Source organism: Symsagittifera roscoffensis, chromosome 8 (assembly GCF_963678635.1).
Source record: "Symsagittifera roscoffensis chromosome 8, txSymRosc1.1, whole genome shotgun sequence".
Lineage (NCBI taxonomy): Eukaryota > Metazoa > Xenacoelomorpha > Acoela > Convolutidae > Symsagittifera > Symsagittifera roscoffensis.
In genome coordinates, this window is record NC_087069.1 from 7,406,993 (window position 1) to 7,422,871 (window position 15,879).

Sequence of the window (15,879 nt, forward strand, 5' to 3'; positions counted from 1 at the left end):
TCTAGACATGTCAAGAATACCTAAACTAGGTAATAGTTCTAGGAAATTCATACCTGAGGAGCAGAGAAAATCAATGACCGATCCTTTTGTGGAACGGATCAAACGAACAAGGAACGGCCAATGGAAGATGGTTTCAGGCAGAATGGTTGAAACGAGAAGTCAAAAGACCTCAGAAGAGAGAAAAGGAATGTTGGAAGTGGAGGTCCACCCGGACCAGGCCATGCAAAACAACGAAGAAATGCATGGTTTGGAAGGGAGAGGCAGAATGCTAGCGAGCGAATCTACTCCGGTAGAACAAGGTCAGGATTTGGCCATTTCCACCGGAACACTGGATCGAGCGGAGATGTCGGAACTGTCCGACATCTCTACTGAAGTTGTGGCGACTAGGAGATCTCCAACAGACAATACCATGATGGCAGACGCAACAGAGAAACAAACCACGTCTTCGTCGTTCACAGAAAGAATGAAAATACCTTTCGGAACATCTTTCCATTTACAATGGGAGCGGGCACAGGAAACGAAGGTGAATCCCAAGAGGAACAAGAAGACGATGACGAGCAGGTGGACTCTGGATCTCAACTAAGCCTCAATAGTTCGACCCAGGAGAATGATCCATACCTCGGAGAAGAGACTGGAAACAAGGACAAATTTGGTGTGGTAAGAACGATAAGCAAAGAGGTAAACACACCAGGCCAGTCGAGAGGCTTTGCGATCATGACAAATTCAGAGCAGTGAAATGGGGAGAATAGAAATACAGGACTAGGCGATGCATTGGCGGATCCTGAAGTGGACAGTGAAAAGACGTCGAGACAGAGAATGAGAGCCCGGATCTCGACCAGCACGAAGCTACCTGGGACCGACAGGGTAACACCGCCACTAGTGACGCCACTCGTGGATAACGGGGCAGCATTAGAAGAAGCCTTGAACAGCATCGTGGGCAGTATAGGAGAGCAAAACGAACAGATGTTCATAAGGATGAGTGAACTAGAAAGAGCAGTCCACGTTGAAAGAGAAAGTCTGTGGGAAGAAATAAACCGAAATAGACAAGAAGTTGATAGGAGCGAGAAACGCTTGAGAGAAAGAACGGACGAGCATATAGCAAAGAACCTGTCGCGAATGACAAGAGAAGCGGAACAGAGAGAGTTACGCTTAAGAGATGATATGGAGAAGTTGAGAACGCAACAAGAGCAGACTCTTGGGATTCTTGACACAAAGTTGGAAGCAATGATGGAGAGGCGAACTCAGGCCATCATGGACAGATTGGATGGACTATTAGGAAGCAGGAGTGGACCAAGAGAAGAAGAACCGAATTCGGGAGGTCCCAACAGGGAACCGAAGGTGAACTTCAATGACCATCAAAGGAGACGGGCAGATGGATCCACTCGAGGAAGGGGCAGCTCATCAGGCTATACCACAAGAGATCATATGGACAAGAGACGCTCTTGTGCCAACTGCAGTTAAACGGACCATCATGTATCAGCATGCCCAGCTTACAAACAAGGCATGAAAGCGATAGGCTTTAGCCTTGAGGACGAAGATGCGTCAGAATTGGACCATGAGGATTTCATGAGAGGGGTAATTGCGAAATTCGGCCCGAGGTGTTTCTTTTGCAACTTGGAAGGTCACTTTAAATCAGATTGTCCGCAATTCTGGGATGCAGTGGCAGACATCAAGCATCCAAGACATGAAGAAGCTCTATCAGGAGTGAAAGCCAACAAGGCTCGCCTGTTGAATGAAGCGGAGGCACGCAGAAAGGATAAACCTCAAGAGCTGGTGGCAAAGAAAATGCAGGCGGTAACAGAAGAAACACACGAACCGGAACCAGCAACTGCGGCTGATGACTTCAAAATCGATTATAGGGCAGCCGCGAGGGATGCTCTAAATAGAGTACAGCAGGAACTAGTGACAAAAGAGATCGAACAAAAGGTGACACTCGAGCTGGAGAATGAGAAATTACAGGAGCAACTGAACGCTTTCGAAGCAACGGAGGTTGAAGAGGCAAAAGAACCAAGCAGCTTGAGCATGAAACTTAATGTGATCTCTGGTCAGAGGTTCGGTATGGTACCGCAAGGAAGTAAAATACAGTCGATAATCTCGGTGGCAGGGCATCAGGTAATCAGAAATCTGAGTGAACCATCAGAGTTCACTTTAATGCATTTGGACACATATGCAGATTATCTGAGGCAGGTGGAGCCACGCACTGAGTCGAGAGCTGTGCGAGCACTACTAACGACGGGTGGCCCTCGCATGAAGAAACTTCATGGACGCTACCTAGAGGTCTATGGGCCGTATCAAGTGATGCTGAACGTTGATGGAATCAGTATCTACACCAGGACTTATGTGACAACAGATGATGACCAAATGGGGCAGATCTATCTGGGTGAAGAGGAACCCAAAGTCCGTAGGATAGGCCATGACGCAATGATGGAACAAGATGCCGTGCATATTGGGTATGAAGCAGATGTGACTGCACATCTGCTCGACACCAATGGAACGAAAATCGGAGTCACAGGGCTTCTGGCACAGGAGCGGTAGTGAGTGTGATGCCGATAAAAACTTGGGAACGAATGGGTTTCACGAGAGAAGATCTAATTCCAACGAATCTCCGACTGGCCGCTGCCAATCGAGGAGCAATCTACGTAGCCGGAAGAACGCCAATAACGGTCCTCCACATGGGAGGACGGGACCTTTGGAGGAGCTTCCTAGTGGTAGAGAATTTGGACGATGCCCACCAATTCATCTTGGGCAGAGATTTTGTCAGAAATTTTGACGTGATGATTGACTTGAACAATGGTCTGATACGCATTAGAAACCCGGACCGGAAGTATGTTAAGAGACCAATTAATAGGATAATATTAGACGAAAACAAGGTACCAATTTTTTTAGACAGAAAATTAAAACTACAGCCAGGACAAGCTGTGGTGGCAATTTTTAGAATGAAAAATTTAAATTCATTAGGCGATAGTAAACAGGTTTGTTTGGTACCGAATCCAAATAGTCAGAGTTCGGTGATTTTAGGCCGGAGCTTCTCGGTAACGCGAAACGGACTGTGTGTCAGTGTGTTATTGAACACACTGGACACCACGGTTTCAATCTAGCGTGGAAAGAAGCTTGGTTACGCATTGCCGATGAGGACCGACTATGAGGAGACACAAAACTTGAAGAAATATAATGTGAAAGACTGTCCTTATCATGCAAATAAAGATAAAATTTTAAAGAGAATTAATGAATTAAAATCTATTCATAAATTGTTTTCAATGAAATACGAAACGGACGACGGCTTATCAAGCTGCTCGAATTTTCCGGAACGCCCCTCGTCATATGAACTAGATTCTGAGAAACCGGTTTTACCAGAGGTAGAACATTTGAAAGGGAAAATAGGCGAGGGAGATTTCGAAAAATTACGGGACGTTTTATATCGAAACGCAGATGTATTTTCGAAACATAAAGCGGATATCGGTTGCTGTAACTTCGTAGAACACGAAATTGGGCTCGAAGAAGGTGCCGTTCCGCACAGAGAGGGCGCGAGACGTATGACGCCACACAAATCGGAAGCGTGCCGAGCGGAAATAGAAATGTTGCTTGAATACGACTTGATAGAACCCTCGAAATCGCCGTGGGCGTGAGGGGTAGTAATGGCGAAAAAGAAAGGGGGCAGCTTAGACTTCGTTGCGACTTTCGTTACTTGAACGCGGTAACAATAAAAGATGCGTACCCGATACCGCGAATAGACGAGAGCCTCTCTAAGCTGGTGATGCCAAGTTCTTCACCACATTGGACTTGGGTTCTGCCTTCTGGCAGGTTCCTCTGCCGAAGAAGGATAGAGAGAAAACCGGATTCGCGTGCGAATTGGGGTTGTACCAGTGGAAGAGGATGCCCTTCGGCTTGTGCAATGCAACTGCAACTTTTCAAAGGCTGATGGCTCAGGCTTTGACAGGAGTGACCAAAAAGTATGGGAATCTCTTGATGTGCTACGTGGATGACGTAGTCATAGCGACACCGACCCTGGAGGATCACATTGATCGGCTCGATGAGCTCTTTGGATGTATGAAAAGAGCAGGCTTGAAATGCAAACCATCAAAATGTGAAATCCTTAGGGATTCGATTAAGTACCTGGGAAGAATGGTGGACAGGCATGGTGTAAGGCCAGATCCGGAGGCAGTAGAGGCTGTGCTGACATGGAAGGCTCCGAGGACGGACACACAGCTAATGAGCTTCCTGGGATTTGCCAATTATTACCGTGAATTCATCAAAGGATATGCAGACAAGGGGTATCCGATGCAAAAGCTGATGCGCAACAAAGGAGAGAAGTTCGAGTGGAACGATGAAGCACAGGTTGCCTTCGAGAACATAAAGCGGGAACTGTGCGAAGCGCCAGTACTAGGCATGCCTACAGAAGATGGCATGTATGTTCTTGACACAGACGCGTCGGTAGTGGCCATCTCAGAAAAATTGCACCAGAAACAAGAATGGAATGGAAGAACGGTTCTTCGTCCCATTGCATATGGCAGCGAAGTCTTGAGTGACACTGAGATGAAATATGGTGCACCAAAAGCAGAAATGTTTGCACTAGTCACGTTCGTGGAAAAGTACCGTGCATACTTGGGGAGCGCTCCTTTGAAGTTACGCGCGGACAACAGAGCGTTATCCTGGTTGAAGACATACTCGATGGATCAGAGTTATATTGGTAGATGGATAGTAAGATTGGATGGCTACCACATGATAATCGAGCACAGGATGCGTGACAAACACCAGAATGCTGACAGCCTCAGTAAGAAAACTGAATTCTATGAAAGATTGGAGCAGAAGCAAGCCAGCCAGGCAGAGATAAAGGAGGGATTCTCGTTTCTGGACAAGGAAACTTATGAGGCGCTTCCTCTAACGAGATGGTTAGATAAGTCTGGACATCCGATACCAGGGCATCCTGAGTTACCAGTGGAAAAAGCAGCCGAGATAAAAATCCTATCAAAAAGGGACCCGGTGCCCTTGGATCTGTTGCTGCGCTCAAACCTGGTACAGCAGGAACTCTCTCGCATGAGCATAAACAGCCTCTCATTACTGGACAAAACGGTGCAGGTCACACCGCAAGTGATGCGGATGCTGGGTGGATTGTTAGAGAGAGAAGTGACCAGGGATGACCCCGAGTGGGCAGCAGCCATGGCATCACTGACAGTCAGGGAGAAGGTGAAAATCAAGCCATCAATACGACAACATAAAGACAATGAGAGGGATTGTAGGTCAATAGTTCAGCAACTGGTGTCCTCAATACCCCAAGAGGTCTTGGTGAGTACTTCATACGGTCGGAAAGAGCAGGATAACGATGCGCGAGAAAAAACCGTTACCTTTAAGGACCAAGATGGAGAAGGAGAGAAGGTTTTACGAGAACTGGAGCAAGATTATTTGTCCGAGGAGACAAACGGTAAGATGAACCGGCGAGTTCCAGATCAACATCTGGGACAAGGATGTATGTCCGGGGAGTCTGAGATGAATGAAGAAGTCCATGACAAGAAACAAGACCTAGGGAGCAGAGTTTTGTCCGGGGAGTTTAGATGGATGCGGAGAAGGTACGGACAGACCCCATCACAAGGTGCAGACCCCATCACAGACGCTTCAATGGAGGACAGCTCCAGGAATTCGAACATGGACACATACTCAGACAGGAACTCGAGCTCGGGATCAGAACTGTCAGAACTTGCGATCCACACACTGCTAGTGGAAACCCACGCAAGGGATCTGGGTAGAGAGGTGTACCAGGATCCTGACAGCGATCGCTACCTTATATTAAGCGAAAGAGTCTTTGACAACGCAGCGGATGACTTGGAGACAATAGCGGTATCGAAACGTTCGATAAGCCTGTTGCCGCAGAAAAAGGTAGTCAGGACTGATCTTCTGCCGTTTAAACAAGAAACACAGCCGTTGGCGAAGATTTGGTGCGTTAAGATGGAAGAAGACACACGCCAGCCCAACGAGCTGAAAAGTCAGATGAGGGTCATGAAGACATATTTGAAGGCGAGATACAGACTCTCGGACTTACTAAGGGCGCAAAGAAATGACCGCATGACAAGTCTTATACAAGTATAACGCGATAGTGTTGCCGCAACTCTATCAGACAGAACTATTATTCAAGTCGCATGATCAGATGGGCCATCAAGGAATCGACAAAGTGTATCAGAGGATCCTGAAGCGCTTTGAGTGGCCTGCAATGAAAAAGGCATGTGAGAAATGGGTAACAGCGTGCCTGTCATGCCAACAGGTCAAGGATCCAAGGAAATTGCGATTTCCTTTACAATCGATTGAGTCGTCTGAATTCAACGAGGTGGTGCATATAGATCACCAGAAGATATGCATGACAGACAGCGGTTATAACCAAGTCTTGGTCATGATAGATCACTTCACGAAGTATGCAGAGGCCGTGCCCTGCATAACTGCCTCGGCGGAAGAGACATGCGACCACCTGATCAATACGTGGATGGCAAGACATGGTTGTCCAATGACGTTTCAATCGGACAACGGAACAACTTTCGTAGGCGAGCTTACGAAAGAGCTTATGAGACGGTCACAGGTCGCTCAGGCTCACTCCACGACATACCACCCTCAGACGAATGGCTTAGTGGAAACACAGAATAGGACGTTAGTGTCGATGCTAAGGGTACATTGTTCCAGGTACATGACCGATTGGGACAGATACCTTCCACAGGTGATAGGAGCTTATAATAGCACGCAACACTCCACCACTGGAGTCAGTCCATACATGATGCTGACGGGACACGAGAAGTCTTTACCCTTGACATTCTTCTACCCAGAGTATGAGGGAAAGAAAACGTCTCCGCAGGTTTACGTAAGGGATGTGATCAGACGTCAACAGGAGTTGAACGATTTGTGTAGACGAAATACTCAGCAAGCACAGGCAAGGCAAAGGAAAAGATTCGATAAGAAAGCAGCAGGTGCAAAAGCTTACTCGGTGGGAGACTATGTATGGGTATTTCAAAACGTTATACCACCGAAAGGGACGAAGAAGCTCCTAAAGAAATGGAGGGGATCCTTCATGATTACAGAGGTGCACCAGGAGGGACGCTTTTACAGACTGAGTACAGGCCGAGCCGCCCACTACGAGAACATCAAGTCACACAATCCATCGACAGAGGACTGGTGTATACCTGCAGACATAGAAGGAGGGGATTATCTGATGATGGATCCTGCTTGTGAAGTTAACGAGAAAGGCACCAGGGGGAAGAACGATGGAAACGAGGTCGTAGAGGAGGTAACAAATACACCACTGGACCTGGATCCAAATGAGGTGATAGAAGCGGATGATGAAACCTTACCTTATGCAGAGGATGATTGGCAGGATCCCGAGCAAACTCAAGTTCCCAAAAATTTGGAACCAGATCTCCCGTTCACGCTGCGGACTCGACAAGGCGACGGGAACAGACCTAGGAAGAAATACAACCGTTACGGTGACGACTTTGTAGTAGACAAGATAGATCTGAAAAAGATAGTGGAAGAAGTGGTAGGTCTAGAAAGCATAACAGTCTTACAAGACATTGACATAGTAGATGATCACGACCAGGAATGGATCGAGGACAGATCGAAACCCGAAGTAGATTTCGATGAAGAGCAATCGGAGTCCTACAGAGATGATCTCACAACTCTGCGAGTCTTGGAGTGGCTGAACGAAATGACATCAGACCCTAAAGAGACCAGCGTCACGATTCAAGACGTAGATCGTGAAAGCGCGAAATACATTAAGACCGAACGAGATGATCCTTCCTGGGCTGCCCAGGAAGGACAGCTACTCATTCCAGCTTCTAACCTCGACTTGATATCCGGTATGCGATCGACGGGGACGTCGAAGGATATTTTTGTCCGGGGAGTGGGGGTAGGACTTACCCACACTGAAAACCTGATAATAAAAAAATTGAGAATAGCAAGAGAAACAGGAGACTTAGAAGCAGAAACAGGCGAAGAATATAAGAAACCCGACATAGGGAGGGTAGTTGAGTCATATTTTAACCTACCAAATGAGTATTCAAGTAACATAATATTAACAGACAGTGATTTCATACTCACAAGCAGAACATGTGCGATAGCAATCACTGCAGACATGAGTTTTAGGACAGCCTTAGCGGCAGATTTTAAGAGAGAATACAAAAACGTGGAATTCCTTTGGAAGCAACGACCAGGAGAAGGGGGCGTAGCAGCCTTACCTCCGGCGGCATCACAAATACCGGGAAATTACCTATGCTTCTTGGTGACGAGGGCGACAGAGAAGCAGCACGTGGGCCCAGAGAACCTAGTCTTGTCTTTGACGAGGTTGAGAGATTTCCTCTTGGAAATGGACGTGAAGGAGCTCTCGCTTCCGGTGTATGATCCGAACAGAGGACGGCTGCATCCTAGGGAACTGTACGCGCTGGTACACGTGATATTCTCAGATACTAATATACAAGTATATTTGCATAAGAAATTTTATTTGAGTATAGGCTGAGTTGAGTGACGTGTAGGGAGGTGATAGGACAAAGACTAAGTTATGTGTTATATTATTTTTATGTGTTATGTTATTAAGATCTTGGGTAGGTAGGGGTAAGTGAGCATGAACAGCCGAATGACGATCTTAGGAATAGATCCAAAGTTCGGACTGTCCGATCTTAGGTCGAATTCCAAAGTTTTAGAGACCAACTGATTTTAATAAATTTTAGGATAAACATCTTTTTATCTGAACTGTTCTTAAACAAATTTTAGCATTTTTAGCGATATATGTTAATATGAAACTGACAAGTGCGATAATCGTGATTTCTTTTCTAGATCCTGATTGATCATTTAAATTACTCACTTGAGTCAAAATCATCGAATCGAATCAAATCAAATCTGAAAGAACAGTATGGACAATTTCAACCTGGATGAATTGATGGACCTGGCAGAGGCATATGTAGGACCGATGGTAGATGCGATCTATCGTCGGCTAATGGAACGAGACTTCGCTCTGGAGGACCCAGAGGTAGTCATGTTGCTGACCGCCCTGATCAACATCTTGGGGCAAGACAACCGTGGGGACCGCCCCACGGAAGTCCTGTTGATGGCAGCATATGGAGAGAGGGGAGTACTAGACCGCCCGAATATGAGAGTGATGAGGTGGAGAAACGGGGCTCTCTCAGGGAGTGACTTGGCGAATGAGCCTGGATTGGGAAGTTCTAGGACTTACCAACCAGGGGAAATGCCTATGCCCTCCAAGCCCAAACCTGGGCTGACGAGAATGCATCGGGAGATGAACAGCGAGGCTGCCTCGTCTGGTTCACCACTGAGAGCAGCTGTGCCACCAAACAGGGCGAAAGTAGAACAGAAGCTTCAGACGGACCAAACCATGCAAGATCTGGATGGGATGAAGCATGAACTGGAAAGGACGAGAAAGGAGTTAGACGAGATGACGAAGATCATGCTCACGACGGAGGAAGACCGGGACATGTGGAAAAGGTTGTTCGAAGACTGCAACAAGAAGCAGGGTCAAGAGCTGGAGCGCTTGAGGCAGGATTACAAACAACGAACGGAACAGATGGCATTGGAAGCCGCAGTGGAGAAGGCGATACCTGCAAGGAGTGATCCTCGTGGGCAGTCCCCGATGGAGCTCTTGACGCCTCGGGAAATGAGCCAAATGACGGAAACGCGACTCCCGTTAGGATCAGGTCGAGTGACGATTCCGGACCCTAGTGACACCTTGGGTGATCCAGTCGTAGAGCAAACGATGCAGAGGCTGATAGAAACAGCTGGACGACTAGTCGCCAGTAAGAATACACGAGGTTCCGTGGTGACTGCACCCTATGGGACGATAGACGACGCGGGCAGAGTACAACTCTCCCAAACAGTGGTCAGACCGGGGATGAATGACGTGACGCCACTCATGGGAAACTCGAAAACCCCAGAAAGAAGAGCTCAGAAGATGCCAGCGAAGAAAGTGTCTCGCGTAATGGAGGTGCAGAAAAACAGTCAGTTGAGATACAATTTCACGAGAGTTCCGGAGACGGATCCGAGAGCTTGCTTCAATCGAGCAACTTGGAGCCCGGCAGTGAACCTGCAGCAACCACCGCTGGGGACATCACATCTGATACTGGGAGACAGCTTGGTCAGAGTATTGTCGAACTTGAGGACCTCGTGGGTAACCACGGTGATGGCCTTTGGAGGCGCGACAATAGCCCAGTTATACCGAATGGTGGAATTGATGAATCCAGGGAGGATTCCCAATGTGATGATCCTGGTTGGGACAAATGACATCTCCAAGGCTTCGGATGAGCAGGAAGCGCTGTGGGAATCAATGATGGTGTGTTTATTTACAACCATTTGGCAGAAATTCAATTGCGCGGTACTGACCGTTTGCACTGTGCCAATGAGCGCGAGGAGCCTGACAGCTGCAGGAAGAAGGCACAACGAAGGTGTCGTCAGGTGGAACAATATCTTGAGGAATATCGCAAGCCGGAATGCCGGAAGAATGATCCTCATGGACATCGAACATGAGTTGAGAGCCATGGATCAGGCTAGACTGACCACGGACGGCATCCACTTCGATAGCATCGAAGGGCAGGCTTGGTTGAATCGAGTCTTCCAAGAGCACTTGGACGAACTAGAAGCGGAACTCTTTGCTACTGGAGTACTGAAGGAAGAAGGAACGACGAATGACGCAGTAATCACGACCTTTGTGCCTCCTAGCCTGGAGACGCGCTTGGGGACGGTACCGGCCGCTACGAGTTATAGACAACAGAGTTCCAGCGAACCGGGTCAAAGGACAGAGGTGCAGGACCGGTTGGGAGAAGCACCGTTGAGGAGGACCATTCATCCTCGAAGAAAACTAGGACCCGTTAATCCGATCGAGGAGACGGCTAGCACGTCTAGATCTGATACAAGATCGGAGACGACACTTCGGAGAGATCAGAGTAACAGTAGAGAGGAGAGACGCCCGGGCAGAAGCTCCTTGATGTGGTCAAGACCCATACCCTCTCCCTGGCATGTGTACAAGGAAGAGTTGATGAAACTGGATCTCCAGAGGGTGAGCTTCATCGAAGACGCAAGGAGGATGCTGAAGGAAGCGAGACTGTCCGTCAGCAGGGTGTACTCGATAACCGGTGTAGACTGGCTGATAGCCGCCAGTATAAACTTCAGTTCCACAACGGTCTTAAGATTTGCTGATCTAGAGGGACTGCCCCCTAATAACACAATGGGACCGGTGAACGCGAGACCATTGCAAGACGTGAGATTGAACCATGATGAAGGGAATCGAGAGGAAAGACCGGGGAGATTTCTGACAACGAGAGCGCCGATTGGACAACATGTGTAGATGTTCAGGCAAGTGACGCCCCCCTGGTCATGTGAAGGAGAGAGTATACCCGAAATTAGTGAATCAGGATGGTGATGTCCAAAGATACGGCGGACTGAAAGCGATAAAGAAAGACGAAACTATCTTCGCCGCCTAAGACAAGGCAGAAATAAGGAAGGCGAAGATCATGATTGTGGCGAATTCAGAGTTCGTGCACACTTCCAAGTCTCTGTTTTGGCCAGACGTCATAATGTTGGCAGCGGTCGATCTGGATCTATTGCAGGCAGTATCCATGGCAATAGGGGTACAAAGACAAGCGGAGATGAACCCAATCACGATCGTGTTTGCTGGCATCAATGACCATCTACACAGTAGAGGTTTTCCGATCAGACTCAGAGATCCTACAACGGCGGAGAATGCAGTATGGCCAGCAATAAAGGACATCCTTGAGTCGATGGGCGAAGTGGTGGATGCAACGAAAGGAGGGGCGTTCAACAAGATAACACCAAAGATAGTGTTCGCGTTGTCCCCGGGGTACGCATGTCTCCCAGACGGACTGAAATTCGTGTATGCGATTGTGACCTTGCTGTCAGAAAGAAGATATGATGTGATCATATCAGCCCCAAATTGCATGATAGAGATGGAGAACCTGAGGCCACTTAGGGCTGAACTACCTGCAGTGTGGTCAGATATCTCAAACGCGATGAGAGGATTCAAGGACCATGCGCTGCACACGTTAGTATTGGATGAAGTGCTGGGATTGGAACTGTCCAATTTCAGTCGACAGCTCAAATTAAAGCCGGGGATAGACGATGACCATCGAGTAATCGTATCGATGTCGAACGACTTGTGGTTCCGAGCAATGGAAAGAACAGGGAGAGCGCGAAAAGAAAGAATTCGCTAGAGACGAGAGCTCAACTGGAAGCGATGGTTTTGAGGACCAAGCCGGAAGCCAACCAGTGGCTACTCCTGAATCCTCGAGTAGCGGCATTGGGTGCAGATGCTTTTGAGCAAGGCCCTGTGATGATCAAGAAGATCCATGCTCACTTGTTGAAGGAGGTGAATCTGGCGGAACATGCCGAAGAAAAGACCGCTGAATTCACAAATAGAATGTGTCAAATTACCCTGGAAACCTTCTGGACCCAGGAACTGAAGGGACAGGAAGGCTTTGAAAGGACAGACAGCATGTTGGAAGGGTTGGGAGCCGGTTGGACCGCGTCCTTCTTGGCAAAAGTTTACCCGAAAGTTTCTCATTACTTGATCAAAGAATTCCTCCAAGCAGTAGTGGAAGCATCAATAGTGGAACTAATAGCCTTTTTCGTGACGTTTGGAGCACAGAGTTTCGTGAAGGGACCGGTGCTGCTGCTCACCGAAGGGGTCCAGAACTTGCGGTTAGATGGACTTCTGACATTGATTGCGATTACCCATGGAAACTTACCCAGAACTTGCGGTTAGATGGACTTCTGACATTGATTGCGATTACCCAAGAGAGAGTGAGGAACTTGGATATGAAGAAATCCACGGACTCGTGGAGTAAGATAAGAGATTTGAGACACACTCTTATCCAATACCTCTTGCAGCAAAATCGCTTCGGAACGGGGGAAGATGAGACGATTGAGAAAGAGGAGGATGTCAGACGATGCGTTGGAGGCATGCCTCTGCTAACCGATCTGAGCTTAGCCATGAGAACCGATCCCTTGGCGCTGATCAGAGGAGTCACCACGGAGTTCGTGACAGTGATCTACGGACCAGCGGTCACGTTTGCGTTCCCAGACGTTAAAGTGGAAGCATATAGGAGGTCGGTGCTGCACCTGAACCTCATATCAGCGGTGGACGGTAGTGCACTGAACTGGTGTGAGCAGCGCACGTTGCGGGAACTCATGAGCGAGATTCTGTTATTTGCGAAAATATCAGAACCAGAGATGTCAGTTATCAATTTTGACGATCACTTTCGTGATCGCATGGGAGAAGTAGAGAGAGGACACGTTGAAGTGTTTCCGAGGCTGTGGAATCTGAGGCCCTATGACAAAACGAATGGTGAATTAACCAGAGTGCCTCGTCTCACTGCAGCATATCATAAAGTGAGAGAAGGAACGAAAGACTGGGGCGATTACGAGAAGCTACAGGAAACAATCCCGGAATTCCCTCTGATAAGAAGGATGCTGCTCGGAGAAGTCTCCGTGGTACAAACTCCTAGATTGAGAGCGTTTGAGACCAATGAAAGGAGGGTAGGGAATTTCGAGGCAACGATGGACACATACTTTGTGGGAAGAAATGCCGCTGTGTTACAGTACACACGATTTGCCTACACGGATCAAGCGACGAGAAGGCGAATAAGCAATGCCGCGACTCCCAAGCCTGGAAGGTTTGATGAAGAATGGGCGGGACTAGGCTTGGCGCCTATGAAAATGAGAGGCAGGACCGAGCTGCCCGAGGCCTCTTTGATCCTGACGAGTGTAAAATCGGAGATGAAGGCAATAGGAACGCTGCAAACGAGAACTTTCTTAGCACCCTTCGGCTGCGAAGAAATCAAAGTGGTTCATGGAGAAGAGGAAGATGGATCGGCCGGTACGTTGCTCATACCTAAATTCCCAGAGGAAGCCGACAATGATGAAAAAGGACCATCGAGCTCGAAGAAAGATAAATCAGAAGGAGAGGACGGACAGGGAGGAAGCCGTCAAACCGAAGAACCCATGCAACAGGATCAAGCTGGTGGGGAAGACGACAAGGCATCGACAGGAGGAACATCCAGCCTGGATTTCAATATCTTCAGTGATCTTGAGATCAATGCAGATACGTTGGAAACGACTGAGCCAGCGGATGAAGGCATCTCGACACTGGAGCCTCCGTCAGCCTTTACGGAAATGAAACGGAATTTGCCGGAGAGCAGCTCTCCTGGCAATTCAAGAAATAGCGAACGAAGAATCCTCAGGGAATCACCTAGGAGGAGAAGAATAGAGGGCTCAGCTAGAGTACCTTTCTTGGGAACGTTGCCCGAAGAGGAGTGGGAAGTACATCACCGAGACCACGAGAGTAGGACGGGATGCAAATTGGACAGAGTGGCGTTCATGGAAGAAGTCTGGACAGTAGTTCAGAGCTATGGGACCCAGTCCATCCTCAAAACAGGTCTCAACCGACCGTTAATGCGGGAAGTCCTTGACAAGATTGATGAGTGTGAAGGGAGATTGAGTGAGTTATTGATCGACTCGGCCACTGACGAAAGTGAAGCGAACTCTCCCATCAAGATGACGCCGCAGGACGATAAAGGAGAGGTGGTGTATCTGTCAAGAACCAGGAAAGGGACGATCGAAGTTGGTGATTGACAAGATTAACGAAATGAAAATGAAGTTAGGCAGCAGAGTGATGCCGAGAAGAGTAGGAAAAACGAAGGTGGATTCAGAGATATCGGTGAAAGTTGTGAATTCAGCAAAGAGAAAGCGAGTCGAAGAGATCGTGGATTTGGGACAAGGCGACTATCAATTGTCCGGCACGGATAAGATGCTGACTGATATAACGATGGTGCCACCCATTCTCATGGCGGGGATAAAGTCAATAGGCTATAAATCCAGAAGGAGTGACCGCACTCTGACTGGAGCAGCCTTGGAAATGGAGTTACTCAGCCAATGCGGAGAGAGTACAATGAGGGACTTTAAGCCATCTCCCATGAATCACGGAAAGGGAAGTGTCGCAGGACAACTAGTACCAGTAGAATATAACCGACTGACAGTGTCGGAGACTGTGTCAATAGATGAACCCGCCGGTGGATACATGGAGATGTTAGAATACCGAAACTCGGCTAGAGGGTATTTGATGGCTTTAGAAGACAAGGGTGCCATGGAGGGTTATCTGGAAACGATGTTACAAGGCACCACCCTCAAGCAAAAGGCGTACGGGACCTTAGCGTCGTCTGAGATACAGGCAGAGACGATAGAGCAGTTGGTGAGCCTTCCATGGAAAGCTGTAGTATTACGATACTTTGAAGAAGAAATGAGGACTGCGCCGAAAATACATGCTCTCATGGCAGTGCCTTATGTGAGGACAGAGTTGCAATTGAGATTTGCATGGTGCCTGATGGGACTGATTCGTGAAGAGTACGATTCGGAAGAAAGGAAATGATCAAAAGAAGAGAAGGTTTTCCTTATGACAAACCTGAGGGATCTGATGATCCAAGAGGGAGCAGCAGTGGCGTTTGCGAAACGGAGAGACGCTCTCTGTTTCATTCGATTCATGATAGAACAGATCTCGGTACCAGCATTGAATACCTGTGTCAAGATGCTGAGGGAGGGCGATGCGCGAGCGAAAGCCTTACTCTTGCTAGCACTGCTGGATATGCATCAAAGCAAACCAATGAGGGTAAACATGAAAGAACCCGAAGAGTTAGAGCCCATGAGAAGGATAGACGAGATAAGAAGATTCTCGAACAAGGAGCTGAGACTCACCAAAAAATCTATGGGGGCATTGCCGAAGTCCAGTGAATACTGTGGACCAATTAAGAAGAAGTCGTACAGCTACGTATCCGGAATCATAGGGATGGCGTATAATCCGTTCCTGAGTGAAGACATACGCGATTGCTTCTTCGA